This window comes from Podarcis raffonei, chromosome 9, assembly GCF_027172205.1.
Source record: "Podarcis raffonei isolate rPodRaf1 chromosome 9, rPodRaf1.pri, whole genome shotgun sequence".
Classification (NCBI taxonomy): Eukaryota; Metazoa; Chordata; class Lepidosauria; order Squamata; family Lacertidae; genus Podarcis; species Podarcis raffonei.
This window is the reverse complement of record NC_070610.1, coordinates 79,622,596-79,637,628: the sequence shown is the minus strand read 5'-3', so window position 1 is coordinate 79,637,628 and position 15,033 is coordinate 79,622,596. Positions and strand designations below refer to the sequence as shown.

The 15,033-nt window shown below is 46.3% G+C and overlaps 1 long non-coding RNA gene across 1 annotated transcript in view; it reads right to left on the bottom strand.

Moving 5' to 3' along the window:
• Positions 1-14,780, bottom strand: part of LOC128420616 (uncharacterized) — a 393,346-nt gene extending 378,566 nt beyond the window's left edge. The window contains exon 1 of the long non-coding RNA XR_008332071.1: positions 14,623-14,780. This is a non-coding gene — a long non-coding RNA (uncharacterized LOC128420616). The remainder of the gene's footprint in view (positions 1-14,622) is intronic.
• Positions 14,781-15,033: the final 253 nt, after the last annotated feature.

The following is a 15,033-nucleotide window of genomic DNA, read 5'->3' as shown; positions in this document are numbered from 1 at the left end:
ATGGGACTGACTTTGTGCCACCTGTCTTGGGGCAGTTAAAATGATATAAACTGCAAAACGGAAAAAGTTGTTAAACGAAAGCCACGTGGAACACTCACTCCTTGGAAATAAGGCAAGCTCCAACTATCATAGTCATACCTCGGGTTACAGACGCTTCGGGTTGCGTGATTTTGGGTTGCGCACGACACCGAACCTGGAACTACCGTAATGGGTTACTTTCAGGTTTTGGTGCTTGTGCACGCACAGAAGCGCCAAATCTCAACCCACGCGTGCACAGACGTGGTGCTGCGGGTTTCGAATGCGCTTCCTGCACGGATCATGTTCGCAACCCGAGCGTCCACTGTATAGGCTTTTGGTGAGTGCTAAACACTTTAAAAAAAATTATGCAGGCATATATGATAATGGTCATATATAGGGTTATGCACAGGCCACAACCTTTGCTTTGTGAGCTGGGGTATAGTTTGGGGTTTTTTTTGTTGTTGCGTGGTGTTGTTGCTGTTCATTTTCTGTATTTTTTTTATAGATCTGGTTGCGATTTATGTTGAAATTGTTTGGTTGGGTTGTGCATTTTTTAACGTTTCATTTATTGTTTATGACCACTGTTGTTATGCTCTAGCTATGCATTCCTTTTCTCCTTTTCATGTCGTAAGTTGCCTTGAGCATGGTTTGAACTGTGGAAAGGTGACATAAAAGTAGAATTATGTATGTATCTGTATATTTGTCACTTCAAGAAGGGGCTTTAGGTCTAAAGCAGCTTTGCTAAAAATTAAGCTATGTTTTCCAACAGTCATTATTATGGGGATTTTTTAAAAAAAGTCTACAGGTTGTGGGGTTTTTTGCCCTGTTTTGGCAGAAGTGGATAAAATGTGCAGGCATAGCAGCTGCTACACAGTAGGTGGTCAAGTTACAGCTGCCCCCCCCCAGCAAAGAACTACAGTTCCCAGGGATCATTGGAGTGAGGTGATGACAACTAAAGACAGTCCTTCATAAAAGGTAAAGGGACCCCTGACCGTTAGGTCCAGTCGTGGCCGACTCTGGGGTTGTGGCACTCATCTCGCTTTATTGGCCAAGGGAGCCAGTGTTTGTCCGCAGAGAGCTTCCGGATCATGTGTCCAGCATGACTAAGCCGCTTCTGGCGAACCAGAGCAGCGCATGGAAACACCGTTTACCTTCCTGCCAGAGCGGTACCTATTTATCTACTTGCACTTTGCCATGCTTTTGAACTGCTAGGTGGGCAGGAGCAGGGACTGAGCAACGGGAGCTCACCCCGTCACGGGCATTTGAACCGCCGACCTTCTGATTGGCAAATCCTAGGCTCTGTGGTTTAACCCACAGCGCCAGGTGGTCAAGTTACAGCTGTCCCCTCCAGCAAAGAACTACAGTTCCCAGGGATCATTGGAGTGAGGAGATGACAACGAAAGACAGTCCTTCATAGCACATATTTAAACTATTTAACTTGCTCCTTCAGGAGGCAGAGATATCCACAAACTTGGATGGCTTTAAAAGGGGAATAGATAGAATCATGGAGGCGATGGATATTGATGGCTACTGGCCAGGATGACTCTGCCATGACGCCACAGTCGGAGGTGGCAAGGCTTCTGAATCCCAGTTCCTGGAAACCACAGGAGGGGAGAGTTGCTCTTTGGCTCGGATCCTGTTTGCAGGTTTCGCACAGGCATCTGGTTGGCCCCTGTGTGAGAACAGTAGGCTGGGCTAGATGGGCCATTGGTCTGATCCAGCAGAGATCTTCTTTTGTTCTTATACCCAGGGCCGGATTGAGGTTTGATGAGGCCCTCAGCTACTGAAGGTAATGGGGCCCTTTATGTGTCCAGCTGTCCTTTGCCAACAACAAATTGTCACTGGTTTTTGTGTTGAATATATGCTATGTGGTAATTTATGGACCTAATAGATACCTAAGGGACGCGGGTGGTGCTGTGGTCTAAACCACAGAGCCTAGGGCTTGCCAATCAGAAGGTTGGTGGTTTGAATCCAAGCAATAGGGTGAGCTCGCATTGCTCGGTCCCTGCTCCTGCCAACCTAGCAGTTCAAAAGCACACCAGTGCAAGTAGATAAATAGGTACTGCTCTGGCAGGAAGGTAAACGGCGTTTCCGTGCGCTGCTCTGGTTTGCCAGAAGTGGCTTAGTCATACTGGCCACATGACCTGGAAGCTGTACGCCGGCTCCCTCGGCCAATAAAGCGAGATGAGCGCCGCAACCCCAGAGTCGGCCACGACTGGACCTAACAGTCAGGGGTCCCTTTACCTTTAATAGGTACCTAAAGACATTTGCACATGCAGAATGTAGACACCCTATATATAGAAAGGAGCAAACCAGTGATATTTTAGGGAGCAGGATAGCAGGCGGGGCCCATGACTTACATCACAGGAACCAACAGAACACAAAACACTGTTGCTGTAGGTAGGTTTTATTTTATCTGTTTTTTATCTTATATTTTGGAAATGTACATCCAGATATTTTTTCTTTAAATTTTTTTGGCCCCCCCAAGAGAGTGGGACACTAAGCGATAGCTTGTTTAGCTTATACTTAAATCCGGCACTGCTTATACCCATAGCTGACATAGCACAGGCATTTTGACTTGGCTTGCGAGGAGGAGGCTGATGAATTGCTATGCAGATCTTCCTGCCTGGCACTTGTTGCAAATGAGGCTCTGAGGTTTGGCACATGGAGGCCTTTGCTTGTTGTCACCAAATCTATGTCTCTCTCTCTCTCTCTCTCTCTCTCTCTCTCTCTCTCTCTCTCTCTCTCTCTCTCTCCTTCCCACCCATTGGGAAACAGCTGCTTTGCAACCGCAGACCTGTTTATTATCCCTGCCCTCATGGTAGACTGGTTGGGTCACCAACTGGGCGGCCAACCTGCTTCTTTCCACTGAGGCTACCTGCTCCTCCACAGTCTGTCTTTTCTTGTCCCCTGGTAGAAATTGTGCTGCTTTAAAAATAACTTTTGCTGTTTTAATGGCATGTGTGTGATTTTTTTTTTATTTCATAAAACTTACGCGCAGCTTGATTGTCAACCACGCGCTGCCCAAGTGGTTTGCAAAAAAGATAAAACAAGAAGGGAAATTGGCAATAGTAATTTAAAACTGGCCAAAAGTTAAAAGAACAATTGTTTAAAACTCACGGTAACTTTCCTATCATCTGGGTAGACTACTACTACCACTACTACTAATTGATTATTGATTATTGATTATTTATATCCCACCCTCCTGGCTGGGTTTCCCCAGCCACTCTGAGTAGCTCCCAACAGAATATTAAAAGCACGATAAAACATCAAACATTAAAAACTCCCCTAAAAAGGGCTGCCTTCAGATGTCTTCTAAAAGTTAGGTAGTTGTTTATTTCCTTGACATCTGATAGAAGGGCGTTCCATAGGGCAGGCGCCACCACCGAGAAGGCCCTCTGCCTGGTTCCCTGTAACCTCACTTCTCGCAGGGAGGGAACCGCCAGAAGGCCCTCGGAGCTGGACCTCAGGGTCTGGGCAGAACGATGGAGGTGGAGACGCTCCTTTAGGTCTACTGGGCCAAGGCTGTTTAGGGTTTTAAAAGTCAGCACCAACACTTTGAATTGTGCTTGGAAACATTATTTGTGGAAAGCTGCTAAAAAGTGGGGTGGACGTACTCTTTGGGTTTGGTCAGCCAACCAGCTACAAATCCACCTAACAGTTACCTAATTCAACCAGCATTCTACCAGCTTCCTCATGAGAATATCTTGGGGGACTTTGTCAAAAGCTTTACTGAAATCAAGATACACTATGTCCATAGCATTCTCCTGTACTAATACCAATTTGCAATGGCTTTAACATGTTCTTCCAATATTCTTTTGTAAGCAGGCTGTAACCCCAGTCCTGTAATAATGCCAATAAGCAGAAATGCAAGTAATTATTATTATTTTATCTAGTTCTGGCCATCAGGATTCAAATCACGATACAAAACTCAGCTTGCCCTTGGGGCTTCTCAGATAATGAAGGGGAAGGAAAGTTCTAGACTAACACTGTTCTTTCTCTCCCCTGGGCTTATTCTTCCTCTCTCAGGGCTTTGGCTATGGGATGGATAGCTCAATCTATTCACCAGCTCTTGCTGACCACCGCCTGTAAAGGGTCAAGTGGGCCTTTCGAAGTCCTGCGAATGCTTTCATGTGATTGAGGTTTTGGAAAGACCTGGCTCAAGTCAAATGGTGGCTTAAGCTTTCAGTGAGTGTCGGTGCATTCAGAAGACCCATGTGGAAAAGAAAAACAAACGTCCATGGAGGATGTTCGTGCATTTCAGGGGGTTGGGCTAGATGACCCTTTGGGTCCCTTCCAACTTCAGTTCTGTGATTCTGTGATAGGACAATCAATGGCTCTGATCAGAGGCACCATCCCTGTTAATACCAGTCGCTGGAAAACAACAGCAGAAGTCTACTCTTCTCCTCCCATCCTGCTTGTGGGCTCCCCCTTGGAGCATATGGTTGGCCACTGTGGCAGAAGAGGGTGCTGAGCACAGTCTATAGGACTGATCCTGCAGCCAGGCTCTCCTTACATTCTCAAGCAATGGTGCAAACGAGCAAATTTGCCTGCAGTTTTTGCCCGACAACTTGTCCTTCCTTCCCCTGTGTGAGTTTCACTGAAATCACAAGGAGTCAGTCAAACTTCCCATGTCATTCTTAGGGAATCCTAAGCTGCTTTGCCCCCAAAGGAACATTTATGACATGTGTGGAATGAAAGACACTTGATTCATTCATTTATTATTGTTTAAAATAAGCAGAAATAAAGAAGAAAGCACCCTGGTCACTGAAAGTAGAGCCCCTGCCCTTCATCCTGCATGTTCAGTCACTGGCCACAAAATACTTGGCTTTATGTCACTCTGCAAGATGGCTGGAGTTTTCTTTCCATCCAGACTTGGTCTTCCTGAGATCCCAGTCTTGGAGAACGCCCAGCCCCGCTTCCTGTTCCTCGGCCTGTTTGGACATGGTGTCTGGAGGGTTCCCCTAAAACAAGACCCTGAAGTTCCCAGTGAGGCGGAGCAGAGGGTGTCTCCAGGTAGGAAGGGTCCACATCCACCTGATTCCTCTTTGCTGCCTGCCAGGTGCCTGCAGCAGGCAGCCTGGGGATCCCGCTAGGTAGCGACTTGCAGCAGACAGGGAAAGAAACTCGGGTCATCGGAATCCACCCTCGCCATGATGAGTCAAAGTCACCAAAGGGCCTGGACGAGGGAGAACACTTTGGCCTCTGCCTCAAAAGCCCCTTCCAAACCTCAGCGGGCAAGGAAGCCCACGAGGGCTGGCAGGCTGCCTCTGTCATTATTCACTTAAGAGGGTCGGAACGACTTACTGAATGCTTCTATTTTAACACCATCAAAACACGACACCCTCCCGGAGGACGGGCTGCGACAGAGGCGGGAGCTTTGAGAAAACAAACCACCCTGGCTTCCCATCCATAGGGATGGTGCTGAAGGAGCGCTGAGCCCCCCCTCCTCAGGAAACCGCAGGGACGAAAGGGGGGCTTCTCCAGCTGCGCCCTTCCATTCCAGCTGCTGAAATGGAGACCGAAAAGGGAGAGGGAGGAATGATGTGACTGCTCTGAAATTAGCTCTGAGGGGATTCCACCTCCCCTCCTGCTTGCTCAGCTTGGCAGAGAATCCAGACTCTGTTGACCTCCTCTGCGCTTCCCACCGCTACTGTGGAGATAACCTTGGCAGGCCTCCTCCGTCAAGTCTTCTGGAATGGGATGGGATTGTCAAGTTCAAAGGGGTGAAGTGAGTCTCCCCTCCTAAATGCAGAGTATCCTCATCCTGTTTCCAAGCCATCCTTGGAGATTTTTCAGCAGAGGTCGGATGGCCCTCTGTCAGCGATGCTTTAGTTGAAATTCCTGGGAGAAGAGGGCCGTTTATGGCTATTGATGGAGGCAGCAATGGTTCTGAATATGAGCTGGTGGAGTCTATAGGAGAGGAGAGGGCTCTTGTGCTTGAATCCTGCTTGCTGGCTTTCCACAGGCATCGGGTTGGCCACTGTGAGAACAGGAGGCTGGACTAGATGGGCCATTGGCCTGATCCAGCACTTTTCTTAGGTTCTTATGGCTGGGTCCATCACAGCGTAGAGGATGCGTTCCTAAGGGGCCCAGATTGTAATTTGGTAAAGCGGAGTACGCATGTGTGACGACTTCTTCCATGTCTTTTGGAATCGTTGCTTGGTTTTTATCCCCACGTTGTTGAGATTTCCCCCACTTGGCCTAGCGAGAGCTATTCTTGAACGCATCCATTGGAGCATCCTAGAGCAATGTCCTTCTCCCCTCAGGCTGCCAAGCTCTGCATCGCTTGTTTTTCCTCTCATAACTCCGTCCTCCCAGCCACTTAATCATCTTCTTCTTTTTTGGTCCTTTGAACCCTCTCCAGTTTGACGGCATCCAAATGGTATTGAGGTGTCCGGAAGCGAGCGCAACCTCCAGTGTCCCTGGAGGAAGAGGAAGAACATAAGGATGATGTAGCCCTTGGCTCCATGACGATGGGAAAATCCTTGTAGAACCCTCCATGTCTGCTTGGGTTGAGATCAAGGCTACCCAAGAGACCAAGGGAGAGGGAAGATGCCAGAACACATTTTTCCATTGCAAATGTCCCACTGGCTCCTGGATCTGGGAACAGCTTAGTGTATGGGCCTTCCACATGAGGCATTTTGGCCAGAAGTCCCGGGCGTGGTGCAGGAATGACTGAGCGAGAGGGTCACCCTGTAGTAGGCTTTGCACAGGTCGCAAGAAACCAGTGGCTCTTTCCAGCCACAGGATGGCGGAGAGATATTGCCGGGGTCAAGATATTGCAACTCTGGCAATCCTTTTCCTAGTGCATCCAAAGCTTCTGGAGGAACCCTAATTGGTGCAAAGCCCCAGTAATGAGTCCTAGTATAACAGAACAGAATACTGTCAGCCTAGAGCACAACAACCCCTGAATTTTGGAAGAGTCAGGACAGACAAAAGAAAGCACTTCTTCACTCAGTGCTTAGTTGAACTATAGAATTTGCTCCCTTAGGAGGCAATGATGGCCACCAACCTAAAGGTAAAGGTAAAGGGACCCCTGACCATTAGGTCCAGTCGTGGTCAACTCTGGGGTTGCGGTGCTCATCTCTCTTTATTGGCCAAGGGAACCGGCATACAGCTTCCGGGTCATGTGGGTAGCATGACTAAGCAATGCACGAAACGCCGTTTACCTTCCCGCTGGAGCGGTACCTATTTATCTACTTGCACTGGTGTGCTTTCGAACTGCTAGGTTGGCAGGAGCTGGGACCGAGCAACAGGAGCTCACCCCGTCGCGGGGATTCAAACTGCCGACCTTCTGATCGGCAAGTCCTAGGCTCTGTGGTTTAGACCACATCACCACCCGTGTCCCTCTATTATACCTAGGTAAAGGTAAAACATAAAGAACCCCTGGATGATTAACCAGAGCACATAGAAATGCCATTTAGCTTCCTGCCACAGTGGTACCTATTTACGGTATCTACATGCACTGGTGTGCTTTTGAACTGCTAGGTTGGCAGGAGCTGGGACAGAGCAATGGGAACTCACTCTGTTGCGGGGATTCGAACTGCTGACCTGGCCACCAACCTAGATCACGTTAAAAGAGGATTGGAGGGATTCATTGAGGAGAGGGCTATCAGAGTTGAAGGCAGCAACGCTTCTGAATACCATTTGCTGGAAACCACAGGAGGGGAGAGTTGCTCTTGGGCTCAAATCTTTAGCTTCATTGGATGTTCACAAGTTCTAGTGTTAGGAGATAGGAAGAAAAATGTTTCTCTGTTCAGGGTCATGAGGTCTCAATTTCAGAACTGGATTGAGAAGAACCAAAGATCTACTCCCACGTGTTTTGGAAATGAGTTTGCTTGTCAAGCCCAGCACCAAATTGAGCCAGAGATTCAGTAACAATTACATATGGAACAAAATAACATGGATAAAATAGGAAAAACTAAAAGCATAGAAAAGACTAAAAACTAGAAACATAGAAAAGTGGACTAGCAGACCCTTGGAGTCTCCCCCAATTCTAAACTTCTATGATTCTATAATTAAGCACTAATAAGATTAAAACAATACAAAAATTCAAATATATAAAAAATGCAAATAGCAACAACAATTAAAAAATTACAGCACCAGCTCTTTCCTTAAAAACAGTCAGTTCCTAAAGGGTTGCTGGAATAAGAAGGTTTTCACCTGCTGGGGGAAGGACCACAAGGAGGGGGTCAGGGCAGCCCCCCTGCCTTGGGCGATGCCCTGTTGCAGGCAGAGAAGTAGAAAGGAAAAGCCCACAATGCTTTGAAGAGGAAGTTGGACAAGATGCTTTCTGATATGTGGGAATCACTGCTTTTAGTAATTCTTCATCTGCTTGCGTGCAATTGTAAAAATAGCATTTGATGAAAAAACACAATCAAATATGGGAACCTTAAAAAAAATAAAAAATTATAGGTTCCCACCAAAACGCCACTATTTTCCACAAATTGTCAATTTCCTTCTAACGTCTGCCAGGCAGAAATCTTTGGGATTTAGGCTACTGCAGTAAAGGATCAGGGACAGGGATGGAGCAAGTGGAAACAAGACCCTTAGCCACAGAATCCCCAATCTTTGCTGCTGCTGCTTTGAACTGGCTCTGCCCTTTAACAGCTTTCTAATTCTAGCTGGGAACATGGCAAAGTGGGAGACTTAACCCCAAATCTCTCCTCCCTGCCACAGAAATGGGAAGATCCCCCGCCATAGAAAGCTGGATTTCAAAACAGCTGCGACTTTGGAAAACATGTCCATGCGGTTGTTTCGTCAAGGGAGCTGGGAGGGCATTTTTCCAAGCTGGCTACGAGGCAGAGTTTGGTTTTCTTCATTTGCATACCCTCCAAGTGTCCCTATATTCAAGGGTAAGTCCAAGGATGGCAACAGCCGCCCTGGTTTCTGATTTGATCCTGGAATGTCCCACTTTTCCTTTTCCTTCCCCTCCATGTTTCAGAGAACAATTAAAAGGGGGTTGTGGTGATGCAAAAATGGCATCCCAGTCCATAAAATTCCTGCACCAAATGCAGGAAACAGTGACGCTGGCATAGGAAGGCCTTCCTATAATTCTGAAGGAAAACGTCACCAATTTAAATTCTTTAATTGCAAGGCTTCAGCAGCCACTCATTTTCTAGGAAATACTTGGAGTATGTGTTTCTTTATCGTAAGTGGAGCCTTACACTGTCTACTCAGAAGGGTAAGTCCCACTATGTTCAATGGAGCTTACTCCCAGGCACCTGGGTAAAGAATGTGCAGCCTTACACTGCAATCCTAATCAGTTTTATTCAGAAGTAAGTCTGACTGTGTTCAATAGGATTTAATCTCTGGTATGTTCCTGATCATGGAAGTGAGAGCTGGACCATCAAGAAGGCTGATCGCCAAAGAATGGATGCTTTTGAATTCTGGTGCTGGAGGAGACTCTTGAGAGTCCCATGGACTGCAAGAAGATCAAACCTCTCCATTCTGAAGGAAATCAGCCCTGAGTGCTCACTGGAAGGACAGATCCTGAAGCTGAGGCTCCAAGACTTTGGCCACCTCATGAGAAGACAAGACTCCCTGGAAAAGACCCTGATGTTGGGAAAGATGGAGGGCACAAGGAGAAGGGGAAAACAGAGGGCGAGATGGCTGGACAGTGTTCTCGGAGCTACCAGCATGAGCGTGACCAAACTGCGGGAGGCAGTGGAAGACAGGAGTGCCTGGCGTGCTCTGGTCCAGGGCGTCACGAAGAGGCGGACATGACTAAATGACTAAACAACAACAAAATGTTCCTGATCATTCTCACATTTTCTGTTACTACTATTAGTACCTGCCATTTCCCTGCAAACATTTTATTTCATTCCATTTATCTGTGGAAGGTCTTGCACATGATCCCTTCCCTTGCACGTTTTTTATTTATAACAACTTTGTGATGTAAGTTCAGCTGAGGAGAGAGGGAGAAAACATTTTCTCTCTCCACTTTCTCCATGCATAATTGTATAAAACTTCTATCCTGTCGCTTGTTACTCATCTTTTCTCTAAATTGAAAAGTCCGAAATGTTTTCCCCTTTCTTCATAGGGGAGCCACTCCATCCCATCAATCATTTTGAATGAATTAAACTAGGCAGTCTCAGGGTCATCCACACTTATCCTTGGCGCTGCTTTTCTAGGAACAGGTCCAAGCCTCCCAGGTCTGTGTCCAAGCGCTGTTTCTTCTTGCCTTGCCACTTTCCCCATGAAAACCCGCTCTTTACCGCTGAATCGGAGCAAACAGTAGCCTGTGGAAAACCCGAATTGCTGATTGCTCCAATTTAGTGGTAGAGAGTGGATTTTCATGGGGAAAGTGGCAGGGGTGAATAATAATTTAAAAAAGCAGCACTTGAACCCAGACTGAACCTGTTCCTAGAAAGCACAGAGCGAAATGTATTGACGAGCCCTTAATTGGATTTTGAATAAATCTGATCTTAATTGTTACTGTTACTGTTCCGAATGTTATCATGTTATTATCTTTCTCAGTGGGTCATGCAAACGGCTCTTCTGAATAGTGCTTTTCATTGGGTAGGGGGCATTTGGGATGCATTTATGCAGCCAAGGGGGCAGGACCCCCCAGAAGTTTGAAAACCACGGAGTTCACCCAGAGGGTGTCCAGTACTGTGTTCCATGGGCAGCGATGTGGCATTTCAGCAGCGGTTCAGTGTTCATCGTGCATCAGACGACAGCTCACATGCCATCCTTCTGAAGGGGCTGTGGGAAGAAGTTCCTGAATCTCATGGAACGAGAGAAGGCAGACTGCCTTTCATTGACATTATGGCAGCGTATTCAGAAATGGGGTTCCTTATTAGAGTTATTTACCCTTTGCTTTATTTCTGAGTTTCTTTGGAATGGCACTTGGCTGCTCGTCCATAACCCCCCGCATGTTGGGGGCTGGTCCCCTTGAAAGGGGCATATTAGGCAAAACAAATTAGCTTCTTTTGTCTGAAGAGGCACTTTGAGATTCAGGGTGCTGGAGGCAGAGTCCAGTCAGCGTTTGCTCATGGAAATAATTTCAGAATCCCATTTGCAACGTCTTGATCTGAGGAGGCTTCAGGTACACAGGATGGGTGACTCATTCATCATTTTTGTCCCACTTTGACATTTGCCACACGTGGAAAACTCTGGTAGCTGAAGGGGACGGGACTGAGTAGAGATACGTTGGGCATTTTCAAATATCTAAATTGTTGTCACAGGGAAGATGGAGCCAGCTTGCTTCCTCCTGCTCCTGAGGGAAGGACCAAAAGAGATTCCATCTGAACATCAGGAAGAACTTTCTGAGGTAAGAGCTGTTTGACAGTGGGGCGAATTCCCCTGAAAGTTGGTTGACTCCCCTTCATTGGGCTTTATCAGGCAGAGGATGGTTGGCCAGCTATCATGGATGCTTCAGTTGAAATTCCTCCATTGCAAGGAGTTAGACTAGATGACCGCTGGGATCCCTTCCAACTCTACAATATGTACAGTAAGGTTGGTAGTACTACCAACCTCACTGTATGCTTGTGAGACATGGACCACTTATAAAGGCCATCTCCAATTCGTCAAAAGATTCCATCAACGGTGTCTCCGAAAAATTTTACACATCACTTGGGAAGACAGGTGAACTAATATCAGTGTACTGGAAGAAGTAAAGATCCCCAGTGTTGAAGCAATGATTCTTCAACATCAACTTGGTTGGACTGGTCATGTTCTGCGGATGCCTGATGATCGTCTTCCAAAGCAACTACTCTATTCCAAACTTAAAAACGGAAATAGTAATGCTGGTAGTCAACAAAAGAGGTTCAAAGACTCTTTCAAGGCAAATCTGAAACAAAATGTAGTATAAACACTGACAATTGGGAAACACTGGCCTGCGAGCGCTCCAAAGGTGTCATGGGCTTTGAAGACACTTGAACTCAGGACGCGAGGGAGAAATGTGCTAAGAGGAAGGCATGCTTGGCAAACATTCACCGTGATCAACTCCCACCTGGAAACCAATGTCCCCACTGTGGAAGGACATGTGGATCCAGAATTCGCCTCCAAAGTCACTTACAGACTCATTGTTAAAACTGTGTTTATGGAAGACAAACTTACTCGGCTACAAGGGATCACCAAAGAAGAAGAAGAAGACAATGACAATATGTATACTTTTTAAAATGATTGCTTTCCTCCAATCAGGGAATAAAAGTGAGAAACAGATAAATACTACAACAACAACAACAACAACAACAACAACAACAACAACAACAACAATCATCTGTGACTTGAGCTGGTGGGTGCATGATTCCAAAGCTGCTGTTAGAAGCTTTGTTCTCAAGGTTCCTTCACTAGTTCTACTTGCTGAGAGTTTTTTTTGTAAAAAAAAAACTTTGACGTTTCACTATGTTTTTATATGTGCTGTAAGCCGCCCAGAGTGGCTGGGGAAACTCAGCCAGATGGGCGGGGTATAAATAATAAAATTATTATTATTTATTGGTCCTCTAGCCCTCCAGGCCAGATCTCAGTTCTGGCACTTTTTCTAGCAGAATAGCACCGGCTCCCGATAAGCTGGGCCCATGTGATCCAAGACGGCCCTTCCTCTAAGTGGTGAGAATAAGCTTGCAAACCTGTTCTGTTGTTTTCCCCGCAAGTGATGAACCTGGTAAACATTTGTGGACACACCTTGCAATCCTGAGATTGGGAAATGGCCTCGGCTTGGCCCAGTGTCCACACAGCTGTCAGCAGAACATTTGCTTGTGCCTCTCGTCTTACTTAATTGCCTTTTTTTTTTATCACCCAGTCTCCAACAGATCCTATCTCTGTTGACTCAAATGGGAAGCTGTTCAGTTGGGAAACCTGCGGGAAAGTCCGAGAGTGGTGGGAATGCCCCAAAGTGAAGCGTCTCTGGAGCTGAGCCCACGCGGAGTCACAGAGCCCAACACTTTGTTGAGACTTGACGAAAGTCAACTGGGCTCAGCCCAGCTCCCCCAAACCTGCTGCCTTCGTTGCATGTTCAGCTGCATGTTTTAGAAGACAACACACACACAAAATCCTTACAACCTGTGACAAAACAGATGCATCTTCACCTTAGTCTGCCTGATAGGCATGTATGCAGGTATGTCTTTAAACGCAACAACAATTGCAAGGTGTAAATATATAAAGGCCCCAACAACTTGAGACCAGGTTACCCACAAGATCGCGTTACCCTTTGTCAGTGCTTTTTTTCTGGGGGGTACACAGGGGTACACATACCCCTAAACATTTTTGTGAATCTAAGTTTGGCCTCATTGAGGGGCAGAATTTCAATATGAGTGGGAAAATGAGAGTACCCCTGAACATTTTTATTTTTGAAAAAAAAGCACTGCCCCTTATGCAGGGAAGTTGATGAGAGTTTAAATTTGTTTTTAGCTTACTGTATTGTTATTTTTAAAAATCTTTTAAAAATCTTTTAAAATTTTAAAAGATGATGCTGTTAAGGTGCTACACTCAATATGCCAGCAAGTTTGGAAAACTCAGCAGTGGCCAGAAGATTGGAGAAGATCAGTCTACATCCCAGTCCCAAAGAAGGGCAGTGCCAAAGAGTGCTCCAACTACCGCACAATTGCACTCATTTCACACACTAGCAAGGTTATGCTTAAAATTCTACAAGGAAGGCTCAAGCAGTATGTGGACCAAGAACTCCCAGAAGTGCAAGCTGGATTTAGAAGAGGCAGAGGAACCAGAGACCAAATTGCAAACATGCGCTGGATTATGGAGAAAGCTAGAGAGTTCCAGAAAGACATCTACTTCTGCTTCATTGACTATGCAAAAGCCTTTGACTGTGTCGACCACGGCAAACTATGGCAAGTTCTTAAAGAAATGGGAGTGCCTGATCACCTCAACTGTCTCCTGAGAAATCTCTATGTGGGACAAGAAGCTACAGTTAGAACTGGATATGGAACAACTGATTGGTTCAAAATTGGAAAAGGAGTACGACAAGGCTGTATTTTGTCTCCCTGCTTATTTAACTTATATGCAGAATTCATCATGCGGAAGGCTGGGCTGAATGAATCCCTAGCCGGAATTAAGATTGCCGGAAGAAATATCAACAACTTCAGATATGCAGATGACACAACCTTGATGGCAGAAAGTGAGGAGGAATTGAAGAACCTTTTAATGAGGGTGAAAGAGGAGAGCGCAAAATATGGTCTGAAGCTCAACATCAAAAAAACGAAGATCATGGCCACTGGTCCCATCACCTCCTGGCAAATAGAAGGGGAAAAAATGGAGGCAGTGAGAGATTTTACTTTCTTGGGCTCCATGATCACTGCAGATGGTGACAGCAGTCACGAAATTAAAAGACGCCTGCTTCTTGGGAGAAGGGCAATGACAGGCCTAGACAGCATCTTGAGAAGTAGAGACATCACCTTGCCAACAAAGGTTCGTATAGTTAAAGCTATGGTTTTCCCAGTAGTGATGTATGGAAGTGAGAGCTGGACCATAAAGAAGGCCAATCGCTGAAGAATTGATGCTTTTGAATTACGGTGCTGGAGGAGACTCTTGAGAGTCCCATGGACTGCAAGAAGATCAAACCTCTCCATTCTGAAGGAAATCAGCCCTGAGGGCTCACTGGAAGGACAGATTGTGAAGCTGAGGCTCCAGTACTTTGGCCACCTCATGAGAAGAGAAGACTCCCTGGAGAAGACCCTGATGTTGGGAAAGATGGAGGGCACAAGGAGAAGGGGGCGACAGAGGACGAGATGGTTGGATAGTGTTTTCGAGGTTACCAGCATGAGTTTGACCAAACTGCGGGAGGCAGTGGAGGACAGAGGTGCCTGGCGTTCTCTGGTCCAGGGGGTCACGAAGAGTCGGACATGACTAAACGACTAAACAACAACAACAAATTGTTTTTTCAAGTTTCAGAAAATCTCAAATTACTGCTGTTATCCCCCCGTTGATATTTGTTTTATTTGATGAAATAAATAACCCAGACAGGAATTGCAATAACAGTCCAAATCAGAGACAAGCCCAGTTTTTCTTGTCATCGCAGCAACCAAGAGTGTTTGGCAGGTAAGGGAAGCAGGC